Consider the following 338-nt stretch of genomic DNA (forward strand, 5'->3'; position numbering starts at 1 on the left):
CGGAAAAACTCATTTAGTCATATGATACTTATATAATTTATAAGTTATTTAATTAATAATTTTAACATTTATATTTAAAATAAAATAATGATATATTAAATAACTAGTAGAGAAATTTAACATATATTAAATGTTCTTTTTATTGGACGCTAGATCTTAGGTGTTAACCCACCACGCAAAAGAAGCAAATGAAGTAGAGAAATTAATTATTAGGACCCTGTATGACTGTATCCATTTCCATGCATATAAACTAGGCTGTTCGTGCACGTAGGCTTTAATAGGTAAAAAAAAACAAACTGCAAATCAGAAATAGCAATCGTGTTTTCGTCTCAGAGATC

The sequence above is a fragment of the Urtica dioica genome, unplaced genomic scaffold, assembly GCF_054948205.1.
Source record: "Urtica dioica subsp. dioica isolate 48M unplaced genomic scaffold, U.dioica_male_clone48M_v1_H2 Urtica_dioica_male_H2_contig_70, whole genome shotgun sequence".
In the NCBI taxonomy this organism is placed as follows: domain Eukaryota; kingdom Viridiplantae; phylum Streptophyta; class Magnoliopsida; order Rosales; family Urticaceae; genus Urtica; species Urtica dioica.